Source organism: Marmota marmota, unplaced genomic scaffold, assembly GCF_001458135.2.
Source record: "Marmota marmota marmota unplaced genomic scaffold, marMar, whole genome shotgun sequence".
Lineage (NCBI taxonomy): Eukaryota > Metazoa > Chordata > Mammalia > Rodentia > Sciuridae > Marmota > Marmota marmota.
The window spans coordinates 11109556-11125291 of record NW_025999999.1 but is presented as its reverse complement, the minus strand read 5'-3'; positions in this window follow the sequence as shown (position 1 = coordinate 11125291).

Genomic DNA, 15736 nt, shown 5'->3' with positions numbered 1-15736 from the left:
GGAATCCACCACTGTACCTGTCTCCCAAATTCTTCTTAACTGAAAGATAAATATTCTGCAGATTATAAGAGGAACAATTTTGAGTCATACTGCTATACAATCTGAAAAGAACAACTGGTATTTTATTTTCTGTAAACAGTATGAAATGTAGTTGGAAGTTTCATCTTAGAACATATATATATATATATATATACACACACAAACAGGCACAGTGGTACACAACTGTAATCCCAATGACTTCAGAAACTTAGATGGGGATTACAAGTTCAATTCACCCTCAGCAATTTAGAGAGGCCCTGTATCAAAATTAAAAACAAAATTTAAAAGAGCTGGAAATGCAGCTCAGTAGTAGAGCACTCCTGGCTTCAATTCCCCATATCACAAAAACCAAACCAAAACAAAATAAAAAACATATTTTCTTGAAACATATAGTTTAAGATAGATATATATATACATACATATATATATATACACATATATACATTTATCTCAAAATTACATATACATGAGATGTCAAGAAACCGTATGGATTCTTAATCTTCACATTAAAATACAATGTGTCATGGATATAAGGAAAACAGAAGTTAAGCAATACACCTCATATTCATAGTTTAAAAAGGTAAATAATTAGATTGATATTTTAAAACATAGTTTGAACTCAGGTGTCTGATAGAAGAAAAACTTTGTATGATTTTCCTACTGTGCCAGGGTTTCCTAAGACAAAAGTTGTGATGGAGAGTTTGTCATAAATTGCCTCATAGTTAAGACCTTTGGTGGAAAGAACAGCATAGTGAATCTTGGCTATGAGAATCACTTCTAAAAATAAGCAAAGATTTATCTTCAATGAGCCAACTAAAGGATTCCCAAAAATATCCATCCATGTACTTAATTGAGAAGAAAAGTCCAAAATGGCAAAGTGGTTAAGTATGTTTGGGATTCACTAAACAACTTCAGTAACCTGAAATGTTTATCCAAATTGAAATAAAAAAAAATATATATTCTCCTTTGACAGTAGGTGTTCTTAATTGGTACCCTGGTATCCTTTCATGTTACTTAATTCCATACTATTAAAAGTTAATAATAATAGTAATTAAAATACTTTGACCCTCTATACTCTAAGGTAGAGGGTCTGGAATGATTTAAAATCATTCAATTTGGGGCACAGAAGCAGTCTCCAATATACCCCATGAACAGATGGTAATAATAAAATCTGTTTTCTGAACTGGTTGCATATAATTTCAGATCAGAAATCATTACTGTTCTGAGGACAATAGGAAAGATATTTTGTAAGTTTTGCATATTAAACTTAAAAGTTAGCACTGCCAACTCCTACTTCATTGTTCCACTTCGCCAGAATTGATGGATAATCTGAGTAAAACTGGCTTGCTTTGCTCTCCTCATAGAAATGGCCTGGTCTCTGCACAGGCACACAAACAAAGAACCACATAACAACTCTTAAAGCTCTGAAAAAATTATGAACTTCTTTACTGAAGATTTGCTTAAGGGACACGCGCCTAAGGAAATTACACCACACAGCAACAAGGCAAACTGTCCGGAAAATCCTCTCTATGCAGTAACGTCCCCAAAGTCATGTCCATCATGAAACAGATAGCTGTCTTCAAAGGCATAACCCTGTCACTAATTCCTCTGGTTTGCACACCAGGCTTTATTTATCTTATTTTTTAGAGAGGGTAGGTCCCTTAATTCTTTTGATGTTGCATAAAAATAGCCCAATTAACTATGGGTAAATCAAGGACTTTCTTCGGTGCACTTTCTTGTAAATCTCATGACTGTGCTTATAGTTCTTTTTAAATGGGAATAGATTGCCAGACTGTGTGATATTTTCTTTCTTGCTCTTGTGACACTGGTCCCTCAGTCCCTACTTTGCTTAACATCCTAACATCTTAGACCATTAACTCAATTCCCTAAGACATGTATTTAAGACCATGAACTCTTAACACTACAATATGGGCAAACTGGCCTGTCAATGATATTCTTAGGAAGGAGAAATTCACTTAATGACCATGTGGACACCACACTTTGAATCACACAGACATTCTGAGCAATAAAAACGGGAAGTCCTATCTACATATGTGAACAAAAGACACCGAGATTTAGTCGTCTGTGTGTGAGAGTGAAGGTGTATAACTTTGTACTCTGGAATACAAGGTTGGACAGTTGAACAGAAGTAATGTATGGAAAGCAGTCTCATTTCTAGACAGCATTGCCCATTTTCTTAGCCAGACACCAAGAAGTGTACTTTAAAAAGAAACAAACAAACAAAAAACTCAATTCACTAATGGCTAGGGTTACTAGAAAAAGTAATTAAAATATTTATGGGCTTATTTTCTCCTAATTACCATAGCACAGACACCTACCATATGTCAGGTGTGCAATAGGCACTCCATAAATGCTAAGTGAATACAATGATGAATGAATGTGTTAATGCCATAGCTGTTACCAGTACACAGAATGCCCAAAGTCCTTGAATGTTTTTGTTTCAGCTCATATTCCACATTTCATGTGGGTGGTGGTTCTCTTTCCATCCTTCCCGGTCATGAAGGAAACAGTCATGAGTGTGAGACGGACAGCAGATCGCCAGGTTACAATATTGATCTAAATGATGAAATCAAAGGCACAAGGAAAAGAAGATTGTGCTTAAGAGGAGTGACTAGAAGCTATTTGAGATTCACAGACTTGCCAGACTCTTTGCCCCAGTTTCTAAACTGGTGAATCTATGACATACCAACAAGCCGTGACACACATTTCTACTTCAGCATTGTAACCAAATCCAAAAGCTAGGTCCAAGTGTGTGATGAACATCTGTGTGAACTTCCTTTAGGTATGAGTCCAAGTTGTTCATGTTGAGAATCACAGCATAGATGAAAAGTGACATATCAGATGATCTAAAATCCTTTGAAACATGTGTACATGCATTCATTATTTTATTTTTATGAGTGTTTCATTTCACGTGAAAGCTATATTTGATTTTTATGATTGAGCTCACTTGAGATTTGTGAACACACTGAAAGAACCATTAGAAATGCAACTCTCAAGAGAAAATGACTCTTATCATTCTCATGTATATATATCGCAATTTTTTTTCTGTGCGTGTGTGTATGTGAGTGCATGTACTTGGCTTTTGTAAAATTAAAATGATAAATATTAAATGCTATTTGACCTTTCTTGCTTGTGGTACTTTCCCTCCTTTCTCTAAGTTCACTGGTATGCGAACTTGTTTTAATAAGAATCAACTGATGTGGGAATATTAATGGAGTTGTCATTTGTATCCTGAAGAAGAAGACCCAGATATTCTGAATTCAGTCATATGTTCATAAAATATATGCTCTGCATGTAAATGTGGTCGATGTGCATGTTGCTACTCCATATTTTTATTTTCAATTAAGCAATTCTAACGAGGTTGATATTAAAATGTCTTTGCAAGTTTAATAAATGAAGAAAGAAAAAGTTGGGATTAAGAGTGAAAAGAGTTGATGGCTTTAATATCTTCTTCTGAGAAGTATCTGTTCAGTTCCTTAGATCATTTATTTATTGGTTGTTTGCTTTTTTTGGTATTAAGCTTTTTTGTGTTCTTTATATATCCTGGAGATTAGTGCCCTATCTGATGTGCGTGTGGTAAAAATTTGTTCCCATACTGTAGGCTTTCTCTTCACCTCAATGATTCCTTTGCTGGAAGAAGCTTTTTAGGTGTAATCTATCCCATTTATTGATTCTTGGTTTTATTTCTTGCATTTGAGGAGTCTTGTTAAGGAAGTCAGGGCCTAATCCAACATGATCAGGATTTGGGCCTACTTTTTCTTCTATCGGGCATACAGTCTCTGTAAGTCCTTGATTCACTTTGAGTTTTGTGCAGAGCGAGAGATAGAGGTTTAATCTCATTTTGCTACATATGGATTTCCAGTTTTCCCAGCACCATTTGTTGAAGAGGCTATTCTTTTTCCAATGTATGTTTTTGGTGGCTTTGTCTAGTATGAGATAACTGTTTTTCTGTTGGTTGGTCTCTGTGTCTTCTATTGTGTACCATTGCTCTACATGTCTATTTTGGTGCCAACACCATGTTTTTTTTTTTTTTTTTTTTTTTTTTTTTTTTTTACTATTGCTCTATAGTATAGTTTAAGGTCTGGTATTGTGATGCCTCATGTTTCACTTTTCTTGCTAAGGATTTAAGGATTGCTTTGGCTATTCGGGGTGTCTTATTTTTCCAAAAGAATTTCATGATTGCTTTTTAAAATATATGAAAAAGTGTTCAACATCTTTAGTAATTAGAGAAATGTAAATGAAAACTACTTAAGATTTCATCTCACCCCAGTCAGAATGACAGTTATCAAGAATATAAGTAACATAAGTGTTGGGAAGGACGTGGAGAAAAGGTACACTTATACATTACTGGTGGGACTGCAGATTGGTCAACCACTTTGGAAGACAGTGTGGAGATTCCTCAGAAAACTTGGAATGGAACCACCATTTGATCCAGCTATCCCACTCCTTGGTCTATATCCAAAGGACTTAAAATCAGCATATTATAGCTACAACAATGTTTATAGCAGCTGACTTCACAATAGCTAAACTGTTGAACCAACCTAGATGCCCATCAATATATGAATGGATGAAGAAACTGTGATATATATACACAATGGAATATTACTTAGCATTAAAAGAGAATAAAATTATAGCATTTACAGGTAAATGGTGAAGTTGGAGAATATTATGCTAAGCAAAGTGCCAATTCCAAAAAACTAAAGGCCGAATGTTTTCTCTGATTAATGGATATTGATCTATGATGGGAAGGGCATGGGAAAAATGGAGGAACTTTGGATTGAGCAAAGGGGGAGGGTGGTGAGGAGATATGGGGGTAGGAAAGATGGTGAAATGAGATGGACATCATTACTTTAGGTACATGTATGATTGCACAAATGATGCATCTCCCCATCATGTACAACCAGAGAATTGAAATAATGTGCTCCATTTGTGCATGTTGAATTGAAATGCATTCAGCTGTCATGAACAACTAAGTAGATCAAATAAAAATAATAATAAAAGAGTGAAAAGATTGCTTAGAATGAAACATCTCTCCACACCATCTTATATAGTGAAAAAATTAAAGTTTAATATTGTAGTATACTCTTTAAAAAGTAAGACATTTTCCTAAATTGCTCAGTGAATTAGAAGGCAAGCCACTTTCAAGTACAGAAAAAAATTCATTAACAAATGATATGGAACTTTCAAATAGAGGTCATTAAAGCTTGGGAAATAACTGGGGGAGTCTTTCCTTTGCAGGGAAAGGAGAAAAAATGAATACCAGCTGTGTTCAAAAGACCATGTCAGGTGTTCTAGAGCTGGATTGTCTAATATGATAACTATTAGGCATTGAGCTTATTTAAAGTTATTTAGAGTAATATTATAATAAAATTTAAATTGTTAAGTTGCTCGAATCATTTGTCAAATGTTCAATAGCTACCTGTTCCCAACAGATATAATACAGGATATCATACATGATGCAGATTTAAAACAGTTCCTTCTCTTCAGAAAATTCTGTTGGAAGAAAGTTCTGCATTGGACAACTCAAAGCTTATATCTTTCAAGGCACAGTTGGAGAAAGGAAATACAAATACTTAAGGTTAAATAACAGAAGACGAGCTATAATAAGGGCATGCATATATAATTGCCAATAAATTAGAATGATATTGGTTGTTTTAAATTCAGTTCAGACAGCATGTATAAGATGCACTTGAAACTGGCCTCACAGAAAATTTTACATGAAATGGTAGGAGTAAAGTTGATTTTTTTTTTTTTTGAGATTTCATATCCAAGTGCTGTGACACATGACTAAACCAGTCAGGGTCACTCCAGGTGAACTTGGCTAGCATGAAATAATCACACAGAAACAGAGAAACACCTTTTTCTTTGGGTTCTGTGACGGCTCCTCTGACCCAGCTCCCACAAAGGAGGAAAAGGCAGGCAAGAAAGAGGAAGAGCATGCCTGGAACCCTGTTTTATTGGGGAGAAACCATTCAAATGAGGCAAGGGGTAGGATTACATAGGAATAGGCGAGTGTAACTCAACCCCTCCAGATAACACCTACTCCTGGAGCCACCCCTCTTTATCCCAGTGGAGGTAAAGCCTAACTTATTTATCCCAGTGGAGGTAAAGCCCAATTTATTGTGGGGCACAATAATTGTTCAGTGTCTCTTTCTCAGGACTTAGGGGCGTGTATTTTGAAAGCAGCTCCCAACATCCAAGTCTAAAAGAAGAGAGAGTTTATTTTGGGAGACTCCTAGTCCATTGACCTAGGGATATATATATGGGTGTGTGTGTATGTTATATTATATATGGGTGTATATAAAATGCATGTAAATCATAATATAAAAGATTTATGACTCATCCTTGAGATAACAACTCTTAATTATGGATATTCAACTCTATGCTGAGTTTTATGTCTAGAAAATCACAATTTCATCCCATATGGATATGAAACATTATTACTTATACTTTTATTTGATAATTTCATGTGCTTGACATTTTGTCTAGTTTTCCAAAACATTGTATTCTGCTCCAAATTGTCTACCTGATTTATAGATGGACACTAACAATTAACTTCTCCTTTTATAATAGTCATTGCCATTTTTTGTGATAGGAAATGAATAGAGATAAAAAGAGGATTTTTTTTTTTTGGTAATATCCTTAGGAATTTAGGGGTTGGAGGCCTAGCCAAATTGAGTTGCAAACTGTAACCATTCAGGAGTTATACAAATGGAACTAACTTACAGCTTATATACAAATAGAAATAACTTGATACTCTGAAACAAATACTTGTATTCATTCAAAATTATAAGTAACCATAAATTTAGGGATTTAGACCATTGTATTCCAAAATCTCACATATAAAATACATATAAAAACCTAACTTGAGCAATATTATAGGTGTCTTGTAAAATTTTATAGACTTTTGTAAGTGTCCTCTATATAGGATAATAAGACATAATGGATTAAAATATATTGGTTCTAGAGAAAGGATTTCACTATAGATAGATGACAGGCAAATAGAAGCATGATTTCAGAGGAAAGGTGAGAATCATATTTCTAGATCCTAGCCTTGGAATGAAAAAAGAGTTGAGTTGGATATATAGGAAGAGCCCTGGGTCTTCTCCCCTCCTCCTGCTTACTCATTACCTTCATTCCTTCTCTTCCTCCTTTCCTTTTTTTTTTCCTAACAAGAGAAAATTTCTGTAGATATCACAGCAGAGACTTTTTCCTTCTAAGTTTGCTTTTTGAATTAACAGGCACCTCTACTTGGGATATCTGTGCTCATTCCAACTTTCTCATTTGCCTATCAAGAGGCCATTCTAGGTTGTCAGTCTAAAGGTTGGTATTTCATGGAGGGATATTTTTCAAAGAGAAACACTTCTCAAAACTGAAGCTAGAATTTCTTTCTGATGCAAAGTTTAAACCCTGAAGAGCTATCAAGGATACTTTTCTGGAAGGGACCCTTAAAATCCAGGATATCTTGTCAGAGCTATAGACACTTAATGGCATTAGGAATCGCTCCATTTGATGGGCTGCTTAATCTCATCTCCCTATTTTACTTTTTTTTTTTTTTTCTCAAATACATGTGCCCTCTCTGAGACAAGACCCATGTTCTTGCCCTTGGATGCATATAGATCAATGTGCTGGATTAGATACATTTTCTTTGATGCATAAATGTAAGTTTACTCTTTGTATAGTCTTAAGAATGGAATCATAATAGTCTCCAGCTTTGTGCATTCTGGTCTATCTGTCACCTATTTTGAGCTTCCTTCTTTGTCCAAATGCAAAAGTTGAAATAAACAAGTTCTCGCATCCTCAGCTATGCATTAGAATCACTAATATTCAGCATACTAGACATGCTTGGTTCCATATGAAGCCAAGTAAAAAAAAATTATGACAAGATGGGACCTTGACATTTTACTTTAAAACTCTTTGGTCATGTTAACCAATTACCACAATTCAAAGCCAGACCTTGAATAGCACTACTTGAGATAATTTTAAACACCCCAGGCAACATCAAAAAATTCTGTGACAGCACTGTCAGAGTTAGCACATGAGCTATAAATACGCTTACATTTCAGAAAAACAACAAATAATACTTTAATATTTAGACATTTCCCAAATATTGAACAGGAAATACACTAAAGGAAGATAAATTTGGGGGTTAATCTGGAATCCAACTTTAAGTGGGTGTCCTATATTTATTCTGCTAACCTTGTGATAACATATTTATTGAGGAACTCTAATTCAAGACCTGTCCAAGGTCCTGAAGATCTATCTGTGAACAAGACAGATGTAGGTTTGGGACCCATGGAACTCACATGTTAACATCAAAACAGTTCTTATTTTTAGTCCCACCCAGAATTTTTTTAGTGAATCTCCACCCTCTCTGTTAACTATTAATTTCTGTAAATTAATAAGTTGATTTTTAAAAGAAATTGACTTAAGTTCATTGAATCTGATTTGAATGATTGTAATTGGTTTAGTTTAGCACTTTAAAAAAATATTCAGAAGTATTTTATCTGTAACAAATCAGTTTTAACAACAACAACAACAACACAAAAACAATATATTTCTTAACATTCATGTTCAAAGGCTATCTCAACAAAATATTTTTACAGCAAACATTTGAGTAATTACATTTAATATTTTTAAAAATAATATGCAATCATAATCTATAATTTCTGTCAATGTCTGATTTTACACACTAGCTATTGGAAGACACTAAATATGAAACAATTGTTTTACCATTTATTTATCATCTGCTTGGTGCTTATTGTGATTACTTTCTTTAATTCATAGTGGCTATGTATGAATATTTTAAGCCAGAAATACATCCTATGAGGCTTAATAAAACTAATATTTTCTACCAAATATTTTAACTTCATACTCATAAAGTATCAAATTGCAGAAGGTTGAAATACATAAAGACTTTGACATTTAAAATGTCCTTATTAAAGGTGTCCTTATTGAACACTATATTTTACACTTGATCTTTTATTTGATTGAAAATATTTTCACATATTAAAATATTGTAATTGTTAACAAATACTTACAAACATAATTTACAATATGTGTAATATTAAAATAATGTGAATAACCATTTTGATTAGGAAAATATTTGAAATTTTTTAAATCTTACTTGTAATCCATGTATGCATGGTTTTTTTTAGTTATTTATTCATGATGACACATTGTTATATTCTTCAGTACTCCCATTAGACTGCCTAATATACTCTTTACTGTTGTCACTATCATTATTATTGTTGTTATTGATGTTGTTATTGTTGTTATTATTGTTGTTGTTGATGCTATTGTAAGAACACCAAGTTGTCTAAATGTATGGCACAGTAGTGTTAACCATAGTTAGGTTGTTGTACAACTGATCTCCAGAACATAATTATCTTGCACAACTTCAGGTATTGATCGCTTTGATTTTTAAAGTCATCTTCCCTGTTGGGATGTTTCTGATTGATTATGCTAAATAACTTAGCAATCATAACCACACCTGTAAACATAGAAGCATTCTAGTTACTAAAAAGTTTTGCCATCTTTTTTACATAAAAAATAAGTAGAACTACACTCATTAATCAGTAATTGATGGTAATGTGTTGAGAAATATATCATTAGTTGATTTCATCATTGTGCAAACATCCTAAGATAGTGCTTACACAAAATTAGATACAATATCCTGCTGGACACCTTGGCTATATGGTATAGAAAGATACTAGAAAAATAGTAGGTGATACAGATTTTTGAGCCTCATTGCTCTCTTCTGTGTTTATGTGATCCACCATGGACTGAACCATCATTTTGTGGTTGTGGACCACCACTAAAGAAATTTTGCCCCATGCAAAACTCAATTTATCATTTACTATGGAAAAATGATGCATGCATTTTATACCACAGTAACATTTAATTACCCCCTATGAAAGCAAAGACACCAGACATGAATTGGCTTTTCTAAGAGCTCTGAGAAGGAAATGAAACACAGAATGAAATTATTGCATGTGAAACCTTTCTTTCAAGAGAACCAATGACTATAAATTGAAACATCTCACAATATTTGATTTGCTTTTGCCCTATAACCAAATGTTTCAATTAAACTCATTTGTGTTAGCATGGCTGAGATCATTTCCAACACTTTGTTTAAATTACTACAAGCTTCAGCCCAGAATATCAAACACAGACTTCAGAGGACACAGCCTGGGCTCTGGGCAGCCTGTGGACTGAATGTAACAGGGATCTTTATCATTTCCACATGGGAGTTCTCATTAGTTAAGATAAGCATTTTTTATTATACTTGAAACAAAAATTCTTTCACCAAGAGCTAATCAGCACCTACAGCCTGCAAACAGGATTCCAAAGCAGTTTTTTATTTAAAAGGAGGCATTTGGTTTTACACATGGTAATAGAAGATGTAGATATTCAATTTAAAATATTAAAATGTTGCATAAACAGAGATTAAATTGAAGGTCATCTCTCCTTGGAATCCCTTGTTCCTATTTTATCTAAAAAAATGAGGACTACATTATGATACATTTGCCCAGTTATTTTGAGATCAGGAATTTTAAACATTAACACCAATTAAAACATAAGAAACTTGGAATATTGTGGGACTAAGGGGATGCTAAAGTGATTCTGTGAAGGAATAGTCTACCTCCCATAATTAGTCCTAATGTAGCATGTAGTTTTCAATAGTATAAAAAGACCTTAATGAAAAATGGTAGTCTGGATATTAATTGATAGTACTCTGGCATTATGAATCACACATATTTTGAATTGAAAGAAAGCAAAACTACAATCTATGCTCTGTACATGATAATTTTCGAGCAAGAAAGAATTCTTTTGGCACAAACTCATGGATCTACTTTGGGACAGAGTCAAGATCAGAATAAAGATTTCAGAGATTGCAATCTTGTTCTCTTTCCTAGTGAGTCTATTGGCTGAATGTAGTGATTTTCCACATCTACACTTCCATTTAAGGCAAGTTATTTAAATATGAGACAACTTGACCATATATTAATTTTTGCCTTGAACTGTGTATGTGTGCATATGATCATAAGCTTTATGAGGTCAGAGACTAAGTCTTTGATTTCATGTGATTCTTCCCAGGTAGTGCAAGATATTCTTCAATATAAGTATTCAGTCATTGCTGGTTAGTAGACAGAGCATCAATTCATGTATCTACCACCCTCCACCACACCTCTCTGCCTATAAGATAAGTTAAATAAATTGTGCAACTTGGAGATGAATATCCAAGCGCTTTGGCATACATGTACTTTTTAAAGGGTGCTTTTGAAATTGTTCCTCTCTTTCTTCTTTTCCTCTCCTGACTAGTGCTGTGAACTGTCACAGAGGTTTTGAAGCTTTTACACATCTTTAGTTCTCTGAGAGGAGGAAGAGTTTGAGGACCTAATCCTCTTCTCTAATGCCACAGAATCAGCAAAGATTCGTGTTGTTTTTGAGGTTTATGAGGATTCTTTGAGCCAGACCATTTCGTCTTTAATAATAGATTGGCAGACAGCAAAGCTTTTAGAGGCTTAGAGCTAGTTACCTACTTGGCAATAATCTCAGAACAGTTTTGCTATTTTCTAAAACTGAGCAGGATCTCCAACCTGGCCTCTTTCCTAGTAAATAATAGTTCGATTATACTCAGTTATTCCCCAGTTTCGGACAGTGTCTGACAATTATCCTCAACACACACGAGTGATCATTGGGAAGCGAGAAACAGAGGTACAAGATTTGGGGAGCCTCATTTTCAACTAAACAAACAAGATAGGAAGATGGTTAGTCCCTAAGTGTGAAAGGTAGAAGTCTAAGGAAATGGGAAAAGCTATTAGTGAAATCAACAACAAGCAACACCATATAAGGCATATTTTGTTGTTATTCCATCATGATTTCTGTGTAATCATTAGTTGGCTCATAAGATATGGGAACGTGGCTAACCCTCTAAATAAATTTAATCACCAAAATGAACAAACGATCTTTTTTTTTTTTTAATTTAACTGGGAGGCCATTTAGTTCGAGATGGTTCTGGCACCTTGGGTTCCTACCTAAGCAAATTGGAGCCCAGTGTAAACGATGAAAAAAAAAACGTACCCAATGAGAAACTGCCAACAAACCTTTAATTAGAAATTTTCCATTTTAGCCAGTCCAGTTTATTCTCTTTGTCTTACTTTCACAGGCAAGATTACTCTCAGTCTCCCCACCATACATTCTGTGTCCAACATCTTGTAGTGTAGTGTTGCCTGTATCACTAATTGCTCCAACGACGTCCTTAAAATTTCAATGTACCAAAGTTTATCTCTTAACAGATCCAAGATTAAAGGTTGTCTAATTTGGTAGGGTAAATTATCAACTAAAATAATCCTTGGCCATGAAAAAACATCAAATAAGGGTATTTTAAAAGGTATCTCTATACTCTATATTAGTGTTTTGCTTTAAATGAATGCACATTTTTTTCTATCCCTGTTTGAAATAGATTTAACTTTAAAAATAACCTCATCAAGCCCATCAAATTCAAGCCACATCAGGGTTTTATAAATCTAATTACCCTGCCCAAAACTAACATTACAAAAATGTTCTCCAAAAGCAGTAATAACTAATTGGCACGATAAGGGACCTTTGTTTCTCAAAGTCTGCAAGCACAGCAGGGATCAGCATATGTAGTCTTCCTTGCAAGTCAAATGCTTTATTTGTGGAGCAAAACACTATGCAGAATTCTGGTGAGACATGGCAGTAATAATCCCATTAGTTTGTAGTTTTGGTTAAATAGATGACAATGAAAAGAAAACTAAGCTACTGGAGATTTTAGAATTAATATTTTCCAAAGTTGTGAGAACATTGAAGGCATTCTGGCCAGGTTAACCAACTCCTAAATTGTAGGGAAGTGAAGAACAAAATGGAGAGTAATAAAACATTCCCAAAGGCTTTTTCTGGTTTTTCATATTTAGACCTACATTTGTATCAATATCTATGAAAATAAAATAAAGAATCAAAGTTATGGGAATATAATGGATGGAACATAGGAACAAAACCAAGTATCTCCACCACACTCTTTTCCCACTTATTGTCTCACTTGATGTTTTGCATTATACGGAAAGTCTGCCAAACCTACTACCATTTCAAAGATAGGAAACAGAGGTCTGGGAGAGGTTAAGGTCATTTAGTGAATGGATTTTGTTGTCCAGTGTAAATATCCCCCATGATGAATTATCTTTCAGTCTCACACAATTCAATACCATTTCTCCTAATTTGAATTTCTATTTAATTCATTCCCTGTCAGTCGTATTCAATCTAAAATACCTATTGAGAGCCTTCTGTTAGCTGGTACAATTGGAGGAGCCAGAAATGAAGTGAGAGACAGCTCTGCTTTGATGACCACACAGTTTGGGAGGGAGATGAGCAAGAAGAGCAACAACTCCAAAGCACAAGAATATGATCATTTAGCAAATAGATTTATTGGAGCACATGAAGGAGCTTAAATTTAAGAGCACCATGTCCCAGTTTGCCTGGGACTGTTCTGGTTTATTTCTGTTGTTTTAGGGTAATTATTGTTGGCACCCAATTTCACCCTGGAAAACTCCTGGTTAGGATGAGAACTTTTATGACCATCTTACACAATTCAGACAAGAAGAGAAAAAGCTTTTGGATAAAGTCACCTTAAACTAATCATCTCATATACAGTTTTCCCCCCAAATTCTCAAATTCGTGTCTAACCCACATATATTATCTGTATAGTCACTAAATGATCTATGTGAAAACTAGATCCAACTTTGAAAACCTTCAATGAGGTCTCATATGTAGGATGAACTCCAGAGCCACCAGTACAATAGATAAGGAATTTCATATCTGGCCTCTACCAATGCTCATATTCTTTAAAAACAACAAACAATATCAGTTAGTGCTTCCACCATAGTAAACTAATGGGGATCTTAAATGTGCCATGCTATTTCTGGTCTCTCTGCCTTTACACATGCTATGCCTCATATCTGTGATGCACTTTCTCCAACATTGATCTACCTGGCTGATGTTTAGTCAGTTTTTTTTAAAAAAAGTTGAAAATTTCTTCTTCATTTCATCATCATACAATATGTAGATTAAGGTTCATCATATGCATCATATCACATTATAGAGGTTTTGTTCATATGTCTGTCTCTCTGGCTTAGCTGCAATTCTTTCAGGGGTGTAAACATTTCTCATCTGTGCTGTGCTTCATCATGCCTATACACATTTAATAAACGTTTGTTGAGCTGGAGTCATTAAGAAATAGGTAGGTAAGAAATGGAGCATGTTAGGAGTTTTTCAAAGAGGATAGAATTTGCAAAAGCATAGATGGTCAAAAATATCAGATAATCTCTGGAAACTGCAAACTATTTAATGTGTCTGGATTGTGGGTAACTATTGTGGAGAGGTTAGGAAAGAAAATTTTCTCTGTGCAATTTTAATATAGAAACACATATGCTCTGTACTTTATACATTTTTCAAGAAAACATATAGATGCTCCTCAATTTACTATGGGGTTACATACAATAAACTCATCAGAAATTGAAAATATCACCAAGTGAGAAATCCATTTAATACTCCTAACCTACTGAACATTTTAACTTAGCCTAAGGTACATTAAACATGCTCAGAACACTTATATTAGATTACAGATAGGCAAAATTATCTAACATGAAGCTTATTTTAAAAGTATTAAATTTCTCATGTAATTTATTTTGAGTATTGTACTGAATATGAAAAACAGAATAGTTGCTTAGGTACTCACCATTAATGTACACAGCAGGAGACATGCTGGAACATATAAACTTAATATCAACATCTAGTAAATATCGGAGATGCTGCCATTGCCTAGCATCGTGAGAGACTAAGACAGTATCATAGGGGATATTGCCAGCCTAGAAAAATATCAAAATTCAAGATGTGAAGCATAGTTTCCATTGAATGCCTATTGTTTTCACACCATTGTAAAGTCAAATATTCATAAGTTGAACCATCATAAGTTGAGGACCATCCATATTTTCAAAAGGGCAAAAAGAGCTAAAATTTTCATTTACATTTTTCCGTAATGGGTAATGATTGAATAACTGTCATATGGTGGGCATTGTATAAGGCAGCTCTGGGTACTCTGTGTGCCCGTTAACATTGACTCCTTATTAGTTCACTTCTGAGTGTTCCATGTAGAGAATTTTAGAAGTAGAAATGTGTCAATTTGGAAAGATCCTTTTATGGTTTGTATCTAGAAATGTACCAAAAAAGCACATGTTTTGAAAGCATGGTCCCCAATACAGCAAGGTTCACAGGTGGGGCTGTTAGATACTGATTACAGTTCCTTCATCAGTGGATTAATCCATTGGTAACTCAATGGACTAGTGAGTGATAACTCTATGTAGATGGGATGTAACTGAAGGAGGTCCATCAGTTGGTATGTGTCCTTGGACTATATCACTGTCCCTGGCTCCTCTATCTCTTTTTCTGTTTCCTGGTTGTCATGAATTGAGTAGTTGTTCTCCACTGTGTCCTTCTGCCATGATGTTCAGGAGCCTCACCTCGGGCCCAGAGCAATGGAATTGGCCATCCATGGACTGAACCTTAGAAATTGTGAGCCCCAAATAAACTTTTCCTTCTCTAAGTTGTCCTTATCAAGCATTTTGGTCACAGCAGTGAAGAACTGACTAACACAGAT